The sequence below is a fragment of the Rhinolophus ferrumequinum genome, chromosome 20 (genome assembly GCF_004115265.2).
Source record: "Rhinolophus ferrumequinum isolate MPI-CBG mRhiFer1 chromosome 20, mRhiFer1_v1.p, whole genome shotgun sequence".
Classification (NCBI taxonomy): Eukaryota; Metazoa; Chordata; class Mammalia; order Chiroptera; family Rhinolophidae; genus Rhinolophus; species Rhinolophus ferrumequinum.
Window position 1 is genome coordinate 32,448,330 of NC_046303.1, and position 9,641 is coordinate 32,457,970.

Consider the following 9,641-nt stretch of genomic DNA (forward strand, 5'->3'; position numbering starts at 1 on the left):
TTTACAATAAAAGGCTAGCAAAAAGTCTCTTTGGTTTTACTTCTACCTTCTCTACTCTATTGTCCAGTTTGGCTTTTCTATCTTCCCTCAGATCTTTGTAAGATTTTCTTCCAGACATTTCTTCAAATGACTTGACAACAGCCCTGTTATCTTCTAAGAACCTAATATCACTTTGGCTGCTTTAGAGAAATGTGTTTGTCTTTTCATCTCATTAAGAACCATCTGAAATCTCTCTAAAAACACATGAAAGGGATACAGAGAAGGCCTCCCAGAATCTGAAAGACCCATTGAAATTAAGGGCCATTAGTGTTTTTTATAACATCAAAGAGTTACCTTTGTATTTAAAAATGTACGATTTTGTTTTGGATAGGATAGGATGTAAAAGCAAACTTGTTTGCTTCTTAGTTTATCATAGGAATCAAAGAAAAGAACCAAAGAGAAGAAAAGACAGATCTGACTCTTCATCTCAGGTTATTTCTGAAATGACAAAATGATGATCCCACAGAATTCTCCGAGCCCTTTTCATGTTGTTACAGTTCCACTGCTCTCATGGGGTAGGTGACTTGCCTAGGAAAGGATCCATTTTAGTCTCTGGCTACTAAAATGAGGCAGATATAGCCACAAGGTGTCACTATTGCTAACACAGATCTCCACCTACCGGATCAATTGAGAGTATACATATGTAACTTCACTTTCATTGTGTTTTTAAGGATGGTCTTTGGGAAAAGCTCTTTTTGATTGGAGTATTAGTTGCCTCCTTCACTTCAAATAAACTGTGTGAACTTGAGTGAGGCTCAGACTTCTGATTTGGAAATAGGATAGTAGAAAACAATTCCTGGTTTTCAGGCTAGTTGTTAGCTTTAAATTAGAAAACCTTGGTACAGCTGATTTTCACATGCAGCACTGAGTAAGCACTCAACAATGGTCAGTGCCCTTAATTTACAAAGAGGAATGGAGTTGGGGAAAGGGTGGTAACATTTTGAGCTCTCTCTCTCTCTCTCTCTCTCTCTCTCTCCCTCCCTCTTTCTTTCTCTCCTTCCCTCCCTCCTTTCCTTTTCTTATTTTTTCTTTTTTAATTTTAGAGCTGAAAAAATATCACCTAATACAGAGTTCTGTTGATTGTTAATAGTTGTGCTAATCAAAAGAAATGTTTGGAAAAGCTAAATACCATAGTTTCCTCTGACTGTCATATTAAACTTATATGTCTCTCAAAGTAGTTCTGTTATAAGGAAACCTGTTTAATTGATCTATTTTGTTGAATCCAAAGTTTCCCAAGTTTCATTGAGCCAAGAACATATTTTTTTGTATCTTAGCATCCAGATGGGAAGATTTTAGTCTGGTTTAACTTCTTTGTTAACAGAAATCCAGAAAGTAAAGTTTGGTTCACAAAACACACATCTTGGAAGTGACAGAGTTGGTCCAGGACCACTGCTTAGAGCTTGTTTGTGCCAACTCACAAGAACCAGCTGTGCTCCTTTCTTTCCAATCCAGTGTTTAGTTTAGCCATGTCAATTTGAAATCATCCATAGTGGGTATATTTACACCACAGAAATTGGTAAACATTGTAAACCTTTTTTTCCTCCAAGAGAGAAAGTTTACCAGCACATCGCTGTTAGAATTCAGGTGTCCAGATACCCAACCACACGTTTCAATGATTCTTCAGCCCCTGAGGCACTTTGAAGAAGATATTTTGGCAGAAGGATGGAAAAAACTCAGAATATTGGTACAATTAAATATGTGTGGGTGTATATATTTCAAGATTTCAAGATAGAGGAAAAATGTTTGCTAACTGGTCAGTACCTCTTCCAGCCCAACCCTGATTCCTGAGATAGCTGCAGGAGTCAGAACAAATTTATCGGCTCCAGGTACCTCACCTCTGGCCCAAGATGGCTCATTTTATAGATCCATGGGTTGCAGGATACGGGGGTTTGGTGACTCCCAGGTCCTGTCCAACTATAAAAAGTCTCTCTCACAATGTAACAGTGATGGGGAGATTGACGGCCATCACTGAGAAACCTACTCCATGCCACTCACTGTATTAGATACTTCTGATATCCGTCCTAGTCTTAATAGGGGAGAAAACCAAAGTACAACCAAGTGTAATAATGCACCCATCGTCACGCAACCAATACCCTTCTATCAGACTTTAAATAGCATGATATTCCCTTGAGTCACTTCAAGCTCCCTTCAGAATAGGGAGAGAGGCAGAAGTGACCTGCCTGGCAGGGGCATTGCTAAACAAGAAAATACCAGAACCAAGGAAGAAGCCACTCTTTTGGGAAGGCCTCTGCCTGCTTTGTTTAAAACTCACACTTCCCTCAGGCAGGCGGGTGAAAGTGGAGAGGCTCCATGCCTGGTGTGCGGGGGATATTACGTCAATACATTGGGAGACCAGGAGAGATCGCTGAGGAAGATTGTCGGCTTCTGGGCAGAGAGAATATTGAAAGGTTAAAGTAGGTTTTACAAGTAACAGCTTGGGTGTGAAACCCGAATGACAAGCTGTTTTTCATGCCTTTCTGAAATGGCTTCAAATCATTCATCAACTATTTCATTCACAATACTATTAGCATCAGCAAAGTGTCTGAAATTTGAAATGAGACTGCAGCAAGAAAGCAGGAAAACACACCGCCATGTGGTCTCTGGCCTGGGTCCTACACGGCACAGTCACTGGGTTGTGTGCAGATGCTGTGGAGGACCAGTGTCCAAGCACGAGAGACTGGGAACACTGTTCTATTGTCTGCATATGACTCCAGCTCCATTCCTGGCTGCCGTGGGTCCCGAGAGCCCTGCACTGGCGTAAGAGTGGTTAAGAATCCCTGGAAGTGATGAAAAGGACCTGGTCACTCCAGTGACACAGTGACTTGTTTAATCCCACTTTTTTATTTGGGGGATGAAGCGGTGCAGCTATGGAGTCACTTTTGCATTCAGGCTTGGATATTCAATTTGTGCTCTCCATGGTCTATTGGTTGAGCTTCATACAGATTTATCATCCTGGAGGGTTTGTATATTTTGTTGATAAATTTGAATTGGAGACTGCAAAATTTGAACCTGAAATCATTTCCTATACCACTATTTATGGTTCAAATCAGATAGGTGCCACTTCTGTACAATGGATTAGAGTTCAGTCATTCATGGACAAGCTTCCAAAATTCAGCCCTCATCAGTTGAGGAGGGATGGTGTCTCTTTTTAAGCATGTAGTATGTCTTTTTTATATACTGGGTTGCCCACATCTAAGATTCCTGTGCTGGATATCTAATATGCCATTGTGGAAAGGCCAGTAGTACAGCTTCTCATAACCACAACTCCCTTCCAGGGGAGTTGAGAGGAGCTAACAGGTGATTGCTTATATAGGTGGCCATGCTTTGTGTCCATGACCCTGGATTATTCTTCCACACTTGGCCCAAGACCTGTCCTCAAGCCGACATTTGAACAAAAACAACTAGTCTCAGACTGGTTTAGAGTTGTGTGCCATGAACAGTGGTGGCAGCGGGGAGCATTGCAGCTGTAGGACACAGCTTGACACAGGAAGTGGCTGTGAAGGAAAACCCGCTGGAGCGTGTCTACAGGGTGCTTCTAGCCTGGTAGCCACGGGGGGCTTGTGGCCCAGGGCTAGATTGTTCTCACAGGGCACAGGCTTCCCACTAAGGACAGTCGATTGAAAGTTTAACTCGTGCACTCAATATTAGTAATCTATACACATCTCTCAATTGGGAGCTAAAGCAGTTTGAATGAAAAAACTATGAAAATTCTGAGTCTGATAGGATCAGAAGTTTAAATTTAAAAAAAATTATAAAATATTAAATAGAATAGCAAGCTGCCATCCATTGGAGCTATGAAATGGGATTGATGATCAAACTCTCACTGCCTACCATTTTATTTTAGACCCTAAAAGGCACAACAGATTCAAAAGTTAATTAGAAAAAGGGAGGATAACTACATCACAGTCTTTGTGTGCTTATCTTCGCCCGGCACAGCCGCTGATTAGCACTGCTTTATCAGAGGATGTTAGAATGCAGACACATCCACAAAGCTCATTTATTAATTCTGTGAACAAAATGAGATCATCAGAGCTTGTTCCTAAATTTTTGGATCAAAGCTGAATATTAATAAGTAAATAGACAATTCAAAATGAAGCAGGGCATGCTTTATAGAAAACTCTCCTCTCCCCACCTCCTCCCCAAATAGAATCTTCTCCATCTTTGATCCTGGAAGATCTCTCTGCCGAGGTCATCTATACCTGAGGGACCTTTTGTGTATTCTTGTTTATGAGTGGGGCTGCTTTCCCGTGAGACAACCAGTCACAGTACAACTCCTGTGTGCTTTCTCATTTTTCTCTTCACTCTTCTCCTCCATTATATCCTGTCTGCAACAAAACCGTTCTTCTCACCATTCGATAAATATGATTGTTTTTCTGCCTCTTTGTGTCCACCCATGCCATTGTTTCCAACTAGCATGGCCTTTCCTTCCAGTTTTAACTTCAAATCCTACCCGTCCTTTCAAACCCCACTAAAAATCACCTAACTTAGCCCTGAGAACAGGATATGACCTTGTCCACTTGTGGTCATCTGAAAAGGTTATTTTCAAATTTTTGTGTGTATAAGAACCATATATACAGGGACAGATAATTAAGCTTGCAAACTCGTCCTAGAAAAAGTGCTACATACCTCACTGCTGAATATCATTACGGTCACCTTCGAAGTACCCCCCTTGGGGAGCTGTGCACTGATGCCAGCTCCTAGTCCACCCTTCAAAGCAATTTTGGAATCCTTTTCTGGAATGGCCATCACAGCTGTCATCGTATTACCTTTGATGTCTTGAATGTAATCAAAATGTTTTCCTTTCAATATTTCCTTTATCTTCAAGTAAAGAAAGAAGTAACTAGGGGGCAGATCAGGTGAGTAGGTAGGGTGTTCCAATACAGTTATTTGTTTACTGGCTTAAAACTCCCTCACAGACAGTGCTGTGTGAGCTGGTGCATTGTCGTGATGCAAGAAGAATGAAATGTTGGCGAAAAGTTCAGGTCGTCTAACTTTTTCATGCAGCCTTTTCAGCATTTCCAAATAGTAAACTTGGTTAACTGTTTGTCCAGTTGGTACGAATTCATAATGAATAATCCCTCTAATATCAAAAATAGGTTAGCAACATCGATGCATCAAGTTCCCGAACTTAATTGTCAGACTCGTACAGCATATAAAAATGCAGATTCCCAGGTCTACTTCCAGCGATTCTGATTAAGCAGATCTAGGATGGGGCTCCACAATCTTCATTTTAAAAAATACCACCAGCTAACTCTGATGCACCAAGTTTGTGGACCATACCTACTACAGACTGAATGTTTGTGTCCTACCATAATTCTTACGTTGAAACTTAATCTCCGATGTGGTGGTAATAGGAGGTGGGGCCTTTGGGATACAAGAGTAAGGTCCTCGTGAATGGGATTAGTGACCTCATAAAAGAGACTACAACCCAACATCATTTTTTGAGACAGTTCTTTTTTATTTTCGTTAGCAAAATATAACGCCTTGGCTTCTATCTTTAGGATTGGAAGAAAATCTGTCAGTCGTTGGAGCATAAATTGTTTACATTCATGGCTCATGGTTCAGACTTGATGCCAGCTAATGTATCAATACCTTCAGAAATGGCTGAGGAGTCTCAATATATGGTCTGAATTGCTTGACAAACCACCATTATCTCAGTTCTTCCACCTATGGAAAAAATGATGTTTTTTTTTTTTCATTAAGCATACATTCAGCTAAACTTAGGGAACTATTATTTTGCAGAGAAGCCTGGCCCCTATATTACTTAATTTGCCTTGTATTAAAATAGTTCAATTAAATCTGGGAAGAAAAATAAGGTGTTCCTCTAGTGTTTATATGAAAGCCATTTTTCTGAGTTCCTGTATGAATACATCTAGCATTTTATTAAAAATTTATAGTTTTGGCCTGAAAAAATCATAGCACTACATATTAATTATCCAAAGCAGTGGCTTTAGTTATGACCTCTTTGACACAGACTTCACCTCAGTAGTCTCAATCCCAGAGCCGTGGAGAAAATAGAAAAGGAACTGAATTTAAGTTTTCAGCTGGAACGGTGGTTAATTACTTCTGTTCTACACTATTTGTGCTATATGGTCAGTAACATTCTAATGAGTTTCAATTAAGTTACCTTTGCAAAACTAAGTTCCTTTTTCAAAATTCTGCCAAGAAACAGAAATTGGGTCATATAAGGTGGGATGTTGAATAAATATTGTCTTGTTATCAATGAACATATATGCTTCACCGCTTTAATTTTCCATTATCTGCGATTCAGAATCACTGATGTTTGTGACGGGTTATGGTCATGATTACAAGTGGCTGAGAAGGAAGTAAGAGAATTTATAGGCTAAACGACTGTCATTCAATAACGTCTATGAAACCAGACAGGTGTGCTCTGGATGTTTGTACCCTGAGCATTGTCGGCAGAAAGTTGAGGTGGGGAAAGTGACTGGCTTGAGAGAAGGGGCTGGAATTAGAACACCATTTTTCAGTGTGTTCTTCATCCAACACCAATCCCTTAAACAAACAAGAGATGGGGAAGAAATATTTCATGGTCAAAGAATTTGGGAAACATTATGCACTCTGTCTTCCCACACCACCTTAGAGATTTATACAACTAAAGGTTCTGAAATTCCTGTAGTCAAGAAAGACCAAAAAGGTAGTTAAATTTGTTAACCAGTGTCTCCTGATATTTTTCTGAACTAAACTCTTATTTTGAGAACCATCCGTGGAATTGGTGTCCTGGCATCTGGGAGCATAAATTCTGGGAGTGTTCCCTCCATCCCCAGAACTGATAACAGTAGCTCCCTGTGCCTAAACTGTTTGTACAAGCAACGTGATTTATGCTGAACACCTGCTTTTCTTCCGGGAGTCTGGCACTCAGCTATGTGCTAGGCAGAGGGTGACTGTCTTACCAGTCCCCAATAAAAACCTCGGACACTGAGTATCTAATGAGTTTCTCTCTGGTTGGTAACATTTCACCTGTGTTGTGACAATGCATTTCTGGGGAAATTAGGTACATTTGTGTGATTCACTAGGCGAGGAAGCTTGTGCCTGGTTTTCCCTCTGCTGATTGTTCATTGGTATCATTTCACTCTAACAAATCATAACTGTGAATGCACGTATTTGCTGAGTCCTCTGATCCGTCCTAGCAAATTATTGAACCTGAGTGTGGCCTTGGGGACCCTAAACAAATGTGGCAAACAAGAAAGACACATCTCTACCCTTACAGAACTTCCCATCTAATGATGGCGATGATAAACCAATACTTACAAAAACAATTGCTTATAAATTTATGATTAAGAGCAATAATTTTTTTTAAAAAAAGAAAAAGTGCGGGTTTTTGTGAGACAAGTAACAGTAATCTGAATCTGGATTAGGGATATCAGAAAAGGCTGTGTTGAGGGAATGAGAATTAGACTGCGTCTTGAAGGATGGGCAGAATTTACTCAAGACAAAAGGAAGGGGGTGAACAATTTGACAGAAAGGACAACAATTGCAAAGGCTCTGTGACTTGTTGTGGATAGCATACCTAATAAGCAACAGACCCGTGTTTGAAACCAGTTTTCAGGCTCTCTGTTAAGTGCTCTTTCTATGGCACTTTTAGTGCAATACTGCTCAATACCAATAGCATACGAAAGGCTGTCAGTCCATCTTAGCCTCCTCACTCCCAGATCTTGCCAGCCCGTTGCTGTGTAGATCAGAAGAAAGTCCAGTCATACTGAGGATATTGGTAGGTTGAGACTGATTCCAGAGTCAAAAGATTTGGCTTCTTTAATACATACCTCATTGGCCAACAATTGCATCCCTAGTTATATACGCAATAGAAATGGTATGCATATGTACACCAAGGAAGCACAATGATGTTCATAGCACCTCAAAACTATACACAACATAAATGTGTTCTGTAGAAGTATAGATAAATAAGTTGCAGTATGTTTATATAATGGAATATTATATAGCACTGAATTTGAAGTAACTAATGGTACATGCAGCAAGTTGGGTACATTTCAAAAATAATGATGAGCAAAAGAAACCAGACATAAAAGAGAACATTTATACTAATTTATAAAAGTTTTAAAACATGTGAAACTAACCAATGATGGTAGAAGAGAGAATATTGCTTACTTTGAAGTGTAGTGACTGAGAAGAGTGTAAGAGATCTCCTGGGTGCGATTTCTTGATGTGGGTAGTAGATACATGAATGTGTTCAATTTATGAAAGTCTATCGCATGGTACGCAAAGTTTGTGCACTTTTCTGTAAGTTTTAACTCAAAACAGGTTTACAAAAAAAAAAAATCCGAGTTCTTACCCTATTATTATCTTGCCTTGTCATAACAGGTTCTTTTACTTTGGAAAAAAATCACACAGTCTCATTGAACTTTAAATTTCTCATCTATAAAATGAATGAGAACATCTGCCTGATTTTTTTCTCAAATTTTAATAGAAGTCAAATGCCTTAATGAATGATATTATCATTTGATTGGTAGATGTGATCTCAACCTGTGATGTTATTTAAAAAATTCATACTCATTTCACTTGACTCTTAATTATTCACTGCCTAATTATCTGGTCTGTGAGTTTCCTGGACTTCGGCTCTTCTCTCCTAAGCTACCCTATTTCCCCGAAAATAAGACCTAGCCAGACAATCAGCTCTAATGCGTCTTTCTGGAGCAAAAATTAACATAAGACCCAGTATTATATTATATTATATTATATTATATTATATTATATTATATTATATTATACCCGGTCTTATATTATAGTAAAATAAGTATAATAAGTGCCAAACAATGTATAAAAGTTTTGGTCAACATTGCTCAAGCAGTAGTTTGCCATAATCAGAAGTGTCTGGACGCTGATGGTAACAACTATGAGCACCTCTTGTAATTGCAGAAGTCAAACATGACTTGTATTCATCTTTTGTTATTGGTATATTGAATATTATAATTTTAATAGTTTTTTCCTTTCTTAAAATGTGAATACATTTTTTGGCACCCCTGATATATATATATATATTATATATATATATATATATATATATATATATTATATATATTATATATATTATATAATATATATGTATAATCATCTTATTGAATTCTCACATCAAATCTATTAAGTTAGTTTTGTTGCAACATTCAGTAGATAAAAAAACTGAGGTTCAGTGAGATTATAGGATTTGGATAAGTTTATGCAAGACGTGGCTGATAAGGTTTGGTACCTGGGACTTTTTGCCTCCCAAACCCATGCCTTCATCCCAGCTACTCCGTTCTGTCGGTGGTGCATTTAGAGCACAGGTTTTTCATCCGTGCTTCCTAGATGGATTTAATGTGGCATTGACCACAGGCAGCAGCTTCTTTCTTAAGCAAACACCAACAAATAGTTTGTCTTTTGCGCATGACAAAGTCTACATTATAACGAGAACATATGCACTCTATTTATTTGATTATTCACTATATCTCACTATTTGCTCCATACAAAATACCTGATAGAAAATGACTTGTTTGTGGTGAAATTACATCTTCAAAGCATTTAAGATTTACAGCATAGAAAAGACCATGTATAAAAGACCTCTTGTGATTTGATCTTTTTCGTACAAATCT